General features: G+C 43.5%; 1 long non-coding RNA gene across 13 annotated transcripts in view; it reads left to right on the forward strand.

Moving 5' to 3' along the window:
* Positions 1–9691, forward strand: part of LOC101716033 (uncharacterized) — a 76199-nt gene that overhangs the window by 46661 nt on the left and 19847 nt on the right. For 12 of the 13 annotated variants that reach the window (XR_015450551.1, XR_015450549.1, XR_015450548.1 and 9 more), the window contains one exon: positions 2111–2215. This is a non-coding gene — a long non-coding RNA (uncharacterized LOC101716033). The remainder of the gene's footprint in view (positions 1–2110; positions 2216–9691) is intronic. The other variant, XR_015450555.1, reaches the window with a different exon arrangement.

A 9691-nucleotide genomic window follows, 5' to 3' on the forward strand; every position in this document is an offset into this window, starting at 1 on the left:
TCCAACCTTATTCTGATGCACGGTGAAAAATCGGCTGAAGAAGTTCTCAAAATAAAATAAATTGTGGATTTTGCCAAAGAGAGGTAGGTAAAATTGGAAAATATGAACTTCGTATGCACTGTAATAAATCGCCAGCCTCCCCCTCATCCATAAAGATAGCTCTTCACTGTCTCATTTTTTGGCAATCCAGAAAAGTTAAGTTCTAGGTGATCCACATAAATTCTCCAATGGAAACTTTTCTCCTCTCTCATTATTTATTGACTGGTTGATTGCCTTGGCTAGATATGGAACCCAGAACCTTGTGTGTGTTAGGGATACACTCTACTAATGAACTACACCTCCAGCCCTTAAACGTGTTTCATATATATTTAGGAATCATTTTTCTTCTCTTGTATCACTTTGCCTCCAGGTCATACCTGCTAGCAAAGACATTCTCCGTTCACATACAGGTGAAAATGAGTTGAGTTCCTCTGAGACATGCTACAACTTCTTGCTTTGAGATCTTGGAGATGTTTAATCTTTTGCTTCTATATCATTCTATGCTAAGATCTGTCTCCAACATGCAGATCAGAACTCTGTATTTTTATCATCACGCTCCCCTAACACTGAAGATTCATTCCAAGAAATGCACCAGCAGGTGATTCTTGTCATTGTGTGAGTATCATAGAGTACTCACACAAGCTAAGATTGTTTGATGTTGCTAGTTGATCTAATCTTCTGGGCCCACCACTGTACATGCAGCCCATTATTGAGTGAAACACTTTTCTTTAACATGTGAGCATATTGGTGTGTGCAAATACTACTGGAGTTAGAAAACAGAAATTTAAAATGCCTCTTAAGACTTCACAGAATCCTTTTTTTCTGTGTGAATCTCACTTCTGACTTTATTTTCTTTCCTTGTTATTCCTCTATTCTTATTTTCGCCCTTGAAAAAAATTGTCTATATGTATGTGAAATAAAGTGCTCGATGACTAACAAACTAAAGAACATAGTGTTAGATAAACCCTTTTTCTTTATTTTTAGAAGACAGCAATAGCTTTTCTAGTGGCTTTCTTTGGTAAAGAAAACACCGTATTTTAAAAAATAGTTTATAAAAATTTATATATTTTCACAACCACATTCCTGGTTCATGTTCTCCACTCAAAAGATGTTTGTTTTCTTTGGTTGTTTCTTGGCTAAGCCTCCCATCCCATCACCACAGCTACGTTTCTTAACACTGAACCTGTTCTCCAGAACCTGAACTTTACAGGTAGAGACAACAGCAAACCCCGGTCGGGCTCTGCATCATGGATAGATGCCAGCTGATGTTTCCATATGGATTGTTGTGTGTGGGCGTTGTGAACTCGTGGTCCTCTTTAGTCAGGGCCAGTTGGCTGGAGTTCAGGAGAAGGTCCTCATAGGCTTAGCTCGCAGCGGTGATGAAGATGAAGGTTGGCCTCAGTGTCCTTGCTGCCACTGTCCCCATTCTGTGGGTTAGGTTGGTGGAGAGGGTGAGGACTTACGAACTATGCCTTTCCCTGGGTTGTGATCCAAGCATTCTTTTTCTTTTTCAAACTTACTTCTATGAAGTATTTGATAGCAGAAATTGTTTATTGAAAGCTGTGTGTATATCTTTTAGGTGGTATCCCACATTTTCTTTTCATATTTTACTCTTTGGTGGGAACTGTTTGCCTTTGAAGGGATGTCAGCCATGGTAATCCTTGGGCTGGAACATTTTTTTGATGTTCCACACACGTCTTGGTGTAGAGAGGAATGAGTGAAGAATGTTAATCACTTGAGTAATAATTCTGCAAAATAAGGGTTCATGGCCCACTAGGGAATCATCCAGCATTTCTGTGTGACCCTTGGGCACCTAGCACAAGAGTAGAGTGCACCAGATCCAAGGAATGGGGACCTTAATAATTTGCTATAGCAGATCTTTATGGCCGTTTCCCCAGACACGACATTTACAGTGAGCAGAATGGCTTCTTAAATGATTAACTCAGTCGATAGTTACTACTCTTTGTCTTCAAACTGGTTTGCAATATTCTGTTGAATTGGTGCATGTTTGTGTGTGCAGCTGTAATCCAACATTAATAAATAACATGGAAGATTCTTTGTTTTCTTGCAGGTAGCCAGAGCGTCTCACTGATCGCACTGCTGAAAGGGGGTCAGTCCCATGCCCCAAAAGTGGACGTCAGTACCCGTGATCAGCGTATGTTACTATGTTACGTAGGTAAATATTATCATATATAAATGCGCACATCTTCCCCTGAACTCCAAGATTTTGAGTTTGCCTATGAGATCTCTGAGTGGAGAATTGAAAGAAGCCAAGAAAGACAACATCTATTTCTGGTATGGATGACAGGAAAGGACTAGATCGGGTAGGACAATAGGTGAGGTCCTGAGAGAAGGAAGTCTTGACCGAGTTCTTTGGGAGTTTGGGGAATGTTCTGAAAGTGTGCAGAGAGACAGGGCCACTCCAGTGAGTTGATACAGAGGGGCCCTGGTGAGAAGAGGGGTGAAGATGTGAAGGTTGTTTTTCTCTGGCTCTTATAATTGGTTTCCCTATAATTGAAACGTTGCTAAGAGATTGTAGTGGATTTCTATCTCTTGTTATTTTTTTCTTAGACAATTATGGTTTGGTGCTGAGATGAACCGCACTGCAAAAAATGTACATGTCTGGATCTCTACCACTTTATGTAAACTTGCATTCATTTCACATCTTCCAAATAGAACCCACCTGAATTTGGTGTCAGTTAAGCCTCGCCTGTCTGTTAAGTCACTCCATGCCTGTCTGTGGGACTTAAACAAGCTCTTCACAGCCATAAGTAAATCGGTATTTGCCCTTTAAGGTAAACTAAAACATGACACTCTGAATAAATTAATCTCCCGGTTTTTGCTTATATCAAAAAGTGATAAGTTCCCACGATAAGCCCCTTAGAGATTTAAATATGCTGATGGCCCTATATTCAATCACATGGAGTATTTCACAGCATTTGTTATTATCTAGAGTGGTATTTCTCAGATGCTGTTCATTGGCTTTTTGCTGTGGAATCACCTTAGAGCCTACATAAAATGCAGATTTCTGGGCACTGCTGCAGGTTTAAATAATCAGAATTCCTGGAGTGCTGCTGCCGGAATCTACAAGAGATGAAAATGTTTTTCATCCTGCTGCCTTTTCTACATGTCATGCATAGCTGTAAACATTTTTGGGCTCTCCCCTGTGCCTGCTGCATGTTGCATGCTGAGTGATTGTGGGCAGCAGAATAGTGACAATGAAGATGCTTACTTGTGACCCCCTCAACCTGGGAATATGGTACCTTCTGTAGCAAAAGGGATTTGCAGATGTGCTTAAGTTAAGGATCTTGACATGGGGAAATTATAATGAAATATCTGACTTGGTCGAATGTAATCACAATGATCCTTAAAATAGGGACAGAGAAGGGTCAGAGTCAGAGGAGCTGATGGATGATAGAAGCAGTGTTGGAATAATGTGATTGCTGTGAAGGGGTCATAAACCAAGAAAAGCCTTCAGAAGCTGGAAAAGGCAAGGAAATAGACCCTGTCCTAGAGGCTCAGGAATGTGTGTGTTCCTGCTGATACCCAAACTTCTAGTAGAGGTTCATTTTAGACTCTAGGCCTCCGGGACAATAAGGTAATAAATTTGTATTTGAAGCCACTAAATTTGTGGTAATTGTTACAGCTGCAAGATGAAACAAATATAGTGGGTGTCAGTATCCATAATGGTTTAAATCTAGAATCTTCCCCAAATGTCTCATGTGTTTAGAAGTGAGGCTTTTGAAAGGTGATCATGGAGGTGTTATATTCATCAGTGGACTAAATCACTGATGAGTTCATAGATGAATGTGCTGTTACAAGGTGGGGAAAACCAGGGTCACTGGGCAGTGTAACCCAAAAGGGTGCATTCTTCTCCCTGGCTCCTCCCTTCTCTCTCTTTTTCTCCACTTCCTGGCTGCCATAAAGTGAGCAGCTTTTCACCATCTCCTTCTACTGTGCCATTTCTGTCTTGGAGCCAGCCAACCATGGACTGAACTCATGGAAACTGTGAGCCAAAATAAATCTTTCTTTCTTCAAGTTCTAGGTGTCAGGTATTTTATCCCAGTTGCAGGCCAATACAGTATTTCTCTGGAGATTGATTTACCTGTGGCCTACTATGCAATTATGATTACTAATGTTGTATCTCCAGAGCTAGTGAGAGGAAAAGCAATGAACAAGGACTCATTGACCAAATGAATGAATAAACAAGTGATCCATGACTACCCTCAGTTTGGCTTTATTCCTTCTCTAAAGCAGGCAGTAGTGCAATTAGAATGCAAAAGTTCTCAGAGATGTGTGTGATGTATTTTAGCCGTCAAGGTCTGGTTTCTGGCCACCAGGAAGTGATGACCTTGTGTGGTTTTTTTTATGATCAATCACGGCTTGTTACTTGGTCAGCTAGACATGTAGATTTCACTTGTGGCTATAATCTCAAATTTAGATTTAAGCACATAGGTATTTTTATTTCAGAAGATTGTTTTATACTTAATCTAATTAAATGCCATTTCCCCCCCAAGCAAATACATTTCTAAGAGAAATTTAATACCTTCTTTATGTAAAGAGTTATCATCAGGCTTCCAGTTTTTCTCCATCTTCCATAGAAAATGGAAATGGTGGACATTGAATCAAGTTGCAAGGGACTTATGTGCAATTCAGGGTAATTTAATGGGCTCTGATAGTTTCCCCGGCCGTGGGTTCAGAGAAGGACCAGAATTGCCTGTCCTGCCTAGGGGCATCTGTTTTTGCCTTGTCTAGACATACTGGGTCTGCTAAGGTGTCTATTCCCCATGTACAGACTCTAGACCAGCATAAAACAGCCCTGTGCAGTCAAAATTCAGGGTAGTTGTATGAGCGGAAAATAAGGTTCTTCAGAAAATTTATTAGAAATTAACGAATTAATTAGTTGAATTAGAATTAACTAAGTCATGACATTAGAAATGACTGTTATTGTTATGTATTGCTGTAATACAAAGCACCCCAACATTTACTGCCCCCAAGCAATGGGCTGTTGTATTATCCCCAGCACTTCTGTGGGCCAATAGGCTTGCCGGGTGGGTGGGTCTCCTGCCCAGCTCCCTTGCTGTCATTCAGATGCCATATGGGGCTGGAGATCTCCAGGCTCTTGGAGGGGCAGAAGGGCTGATCCCTCGCTGTCTGCATAGTCACAGATCATGTCTGGATGTGATCTCTTCCTTCCATGAAAGGGCAGTGAGAAGAAACTCACAGCCATCTTTAACCCACCACTGGACTATGCTTAGATTCTTGCTTTATCAAATATAGCATATTGAACTTTTAAGGTCAAATCTCTTTTTATTCTTGGCTCCCATCATGGTCATTTTAATGGAGGAAGCATGATGTATTTACATAAAGCAATGAATCAAATTGCAGTGACTCTATGAAAATCCTTTCATAAAAGCCAGACAGCAACACTAATAATTGTGAGACTGTGCAACGATTTGCTTTCTCTCCAAGAATGCACTGTTATTAACCATAGTGGTCCCATTGTACAATAGAGCTCTACAATTTCTAATGTAGAAAGTAATTTGGGTGTTGGGGGAGAAGTGATGAGGAGGAAAATCTTTATCAAAGAACAAGTCTGGGATGGGATGTTGCTCAGTGGTGCAGCACCTGCCAAGCATGAGGAAGGCCCTGGGATCGGCCCCCAGCATTGTGAACAAAACAAGAAGCCAGTTCATGAGCTGAGTGCCAAAGAAGGTAGGGGTTTGCCAGTCAGAGAGGAGTGTGAGCCTTCCAGGGAGAAAACCACGGTGAAAACACAGCGATGCGTGGGAGAAGATTGCGGGGCAGGGAAGGGTGCTCAGGGCAGGATGGATGGTAGGGTGACGTGGCCTCAGTCCCGAGAGCCCGGCGGACCTTGTCGGCAGGGTCAAGGCCTTCAGACTTCATCTCTAGACAACAGTGAACCAGACAGGGCTTTGCAACAGGCGAGTGGGTGATCAGAACTGAGCTCCAGATAGTGCCCTCTGAAAGGGAATGAAAGGCAAAGGGTTAAACAAGCACCTCTCAGGGGTATCACAAATGGCCAGGATTTGGGAAGTATGGAACCTCTACGATAGGATTGAAAGTCTGGTGAAGCAGATTCTGCTACTCGTGTTCAAATGAGAAAGATGAGTCACAGTCTGTGGCAATTCACATATACATCTTATGAAGTAGATTTTATTATCTCTGTTTTACAGATAAGGAAAAGGAGGCACACAGAGGCAGTAAGTGACAAAACGAGGCACCTTGAATTAGCTGTTGGCAGAGCTGTCATTTAAATTTAGGCAGCTTGACTCCAGAAAGGGAGCTTTTAACCATGGCCCCGTGCTGCCACCTGGTGGTCAAATGCTGTAAATGCAATAAGGGAGGCGCTCCCAGGAGGCGCGTGTGAATTTGGAGCCGCACTGAGGACTGGTGTGGAAGACAAGCAGAGGGAGCAAGAGTGCGCCAAGGGATGAGGGCTACCGCCACCGCTCCGTGTGTGGGGAACAGGAGGAAAGCGGAAGGCGTTAGGAGATCAAGAACAGAGATGGGAGGATCTGGTAACGGGCTTGGGCTTTGACGGAAACCACTGATGAGCTTTAATTATAGGACCGATTTGGGCAGATTTGCATTTTCCATAACGTCCCCAGTAACTGCCAGGAGAATGGATGCCGGGGCGAGAGCCATGAAGAGCGGCCCACAGCTACGATTCCAGCGCTCTGAGGCCAGGACAGGAGGGTTGCAAGTTCAAGTCCACTCCGGGCAACTTATGACTTGGATCTTGTCTCAAGTCTAAAATTTCATATAAGAGGGCTGGAGGGAGAGAGAGAGAGAGAGAGAGAGAGAGAGAGAGAGAGAGAGAGAGAGAGAGAGAGAGAGAGAGAGAGAGAGACAGAGAGAGAGAGAGAGACAGAGAGAGAGAGAGAGAGAGAGACAGAGAATCCAAATCTTCAGGACATCAGACGCTGTACCTCTTACTCATCAGCTGCTCCAGAAGCTCCGTGGCAGTGACCCTCAGCCTGGGATTTCACCCCACCCAGGAGTCCCTTTGGGAATATCCGGTGACATCCTTGTCCCAACTGGTGGTTCTGCAGTGCTGGAGCGTGCTGCTAACCTTCCGCCTCCGCGCACAGGTCAGCCCTGCCTCTGAGAGCTGCCGGCCCCGAGGTCAGCTGCAGGTCTAGGGTGCTTGGCAGCTGGACAGGAATCAGGGTCCTGGCCCGGGGCCTTCTCTGTCTCCATCGTGCTGCATCCCACCAGCTCATGGAACTTGGGCAGGAAGGGGCGGGCAAGACACTCGCCAGCAATGGTCCTCCCTCCTTTATCCAGCCTCTCCTTTTCAGGGGAAGAGATGAGGGGTCATCAGGCTTTGCACAGCTGCAGTTTTACTCACTGGCTGCCAACAGGATGCTCTTGGGGTCAGTGCTTGCAAGAGAAGATCCCAGAACAGCTGAAATCTGGGACCAGGAACAAAATATCTCTGGAGTTACTTTCAATGAAAGGGATCTCTGGGAATAAGAAACTATTGCACATCTAAGGGAGAAAGGGTTTCTCTTTACCTTAAACCCAGGTGGCGTGGGTTAGAAGACGTATGCTGGATGCTGGTCAGGCACCTTCTCAGATCTGCAAGGCCCTCAGGTATCTGAGACTCTACCTCCTTCCAGGGTGGAGGCCAGCTGTGCAGTGGGTGGGTGGGCACAGGGGGGGTGACCAGTTCTCTAGAACTCTGGGGGCCCCTCACTCTGTCTGGAAGTTTTTGTCACAGCATCTGCCCAGGTGGGCACACATTCCATCCTCACTCCCAAAATCCCACTGTCCTCATTGGTGGAAAGTAATCTCTTTCCCTTAATTGATAATACCAGGCAGACTGCCAAGCATGGATTTCTTGTATTCCATGATTTCTTTTTGGGGAGTACAGAGGGTTGAACCCAGGACCTTTGCACTGAGCTACATCCCAAGTCCTTTTATTTATTTTACTTTTTATTTTGAGACAGGGTCTCATGAAGTTGCTAAGTTGCTCAGGGTGGGCTAGAACTTGTGATTCTCCTGCCTCAGCCTCTCAAAGACCTTGATTTACAGTGTGCACCACCATGCCTGGGTACCATGCCTTTTTAAGTAGTATGTGCCAGAGGATCTGTGGGCAGGCAGAAAACCATCTTACAGGGATCCACACCCTCTTCAGGCACCTAAAATCTACACATCCTCCAGTTCATTACTTTTTTCCGCTGGCAAAGCCAATGTTTAAGAAAAGCAATTTCAACTTCTGGTTCCAGTTTTAGTTAGAAAAACTACAGGTTAGAGTTCAGATGGCTAAACCCTTAAGAAGTGATTATTCTGTGAAAATTGAGTAAATCTTATTGGGTACTGAAATTATTTATGAAATGAAAGACAAAACAAGACAGTTTGGGCAAAATGCACTGACTTCACATCTTTAGGAGTAAGCTGTGGTTTTAGAAAGCTACCTGACTCAGTTGCACTGTTGGTTTTTAAAAAAGGACAATGTTAGCTTGTGTTAGGGATGGTGTAGGAGCAATTGTTTAAAGGTTTTGTAACAGTAAGAGGGGTGAGTGGAACAAACACCAATTGTTGGGCTTGTATTGATGCATATTGCTCTTATTTGTCAAGAAATATCAACATTTTCCTTTCCTTTATTCTTGTCTTCCAGCATCAAGATAGTAATCTCTACTGTCTTCAGATATAATGGGAGAACTTGCCAGTGCTTTGATATGAAATAGAGATAAAGAAGGGGATGCTAAACTGTCTCTTTAGCTTGCTATTTTGTAGCAAATGCCTTCAACCATTGCCAGCTCTTATGGGTTAGATGAAAAATGGCCCCCAAAACTCCTGTGTGTGGCAGGTGATTGCATTATGGGGCACTACAAAGGACTGGCTATGAGGAGGGGGGGCCTGGCAGGAAGAGGCGGGTCATTGTGGATGTGACCCTGAAGGATATCTCACTTTCTGGCTCCTTTCCTGACTCTCTGCTTCCGGCCTGTCATGAAGTGAGCAGTTTTCCTCCATTCAGGTGCTCCCTCTGCTCCTGACCATGAAAGGACTTCTAGAACATGAGCCAAAGTAAACCTCTCCTCCTTTAAGTTTCAGATGTTGGGTATTTTGTCCCAGTAATGAGGAATGGGACTAAAACACCAATATTCTTCAGTTTTTACTAAGATATTTATGTTTAGTAACTAACAGGATACAGAGATGTAATGTGTAATCTTGCCATTGACCAATGCTTAGGTGGTCTGTGGCCCCTAATCCTTCAAAAAAGGAATGTCCTTTCTCCCAAGGGTGCTGTGGAAGGCCAGGCTTGAGATTAGGCTCCCAAAACAGAGGTCAGAGAGCTTGCTTTAAAGTAAGGATCTCAGCTGGGGATTTAGCTCAGTGGTTCCACAGCCTGCCTTGCAAGCACAAAGTCCTGAGTTCAATCCCTGGTACCAAAAAAAAAAAAAAAAAAAAAAAGAAAAGAAAAGAAAAAGAAAAATATAAGGTAAGAATCTGCTCACATATAAACTTCTACACCTCTAACTGATTGGGACACATTATCTTGTTCCCAGGGGTAGTTGATCTGATACCAGCATTTCAAAAGACATTGTGACTCTAACATTGTGACTCTCCTTGTTTTAATATATTTGAGTGTCTATAACAAATACAGTAAACTAGCTGGGTG

Source organism: Heterocephalus glaber, unplaced genomic scaffold, assembly GCF_053883595.1.
Source record: "Heterocephalus glaber isolate CG9 unplaced genomic scaffold, H.glaber_assembly_v1.0 deba00001004, whole genome shotgun sequence".
NCBI lineage: Eukaryota > Metazoa > Chordata > Mammalia > Rodentia > Bathyergidae > Heterocephalus > Heterocephalus glaber.